The sequence below is a fragment of the Myotis davidii genome, unplaced genomic scaffold (genome assembly GCF_000327345.1).
Source record: "Myotis davidii unplaced genomic scaffold, ASM32734v1 scaffold1364, whole genome shotgun sequence".
NCBI lineage: Eukaryota > Metazoa > Chordata > Mammalia > Chiroptera > Vespertilionidae > Myotis > Myotis davidii.
Window position 1 is genome coordinate 883,205 of NW_006295736.1, and position 238 is coordinate 883,442.

Here is a 238-nt window from a genome sequence, read left to right on the forward strand (position 1 = left end):
CGGGTCTGTGCGAGGGCCTGGGGACCAAGCCCATGCAGGCCAGCGGCGGGTCCTCGGGGCCCGGGGTGCAGGCCCCGAGTTCCTGCTCAGAGGCAGCTGTACCCCCGAGAGCACAGCCGCGGCACAGGTGGAGCTCCCCTCGCACACGGACCCCAAGGCGGGCGAGGCGCTCAGCTAACTGGCTCCCCATGAGCGGGGGGAGGGGTGGGTGTGGGACGTGCAGCGCAGCCTTAGAGGC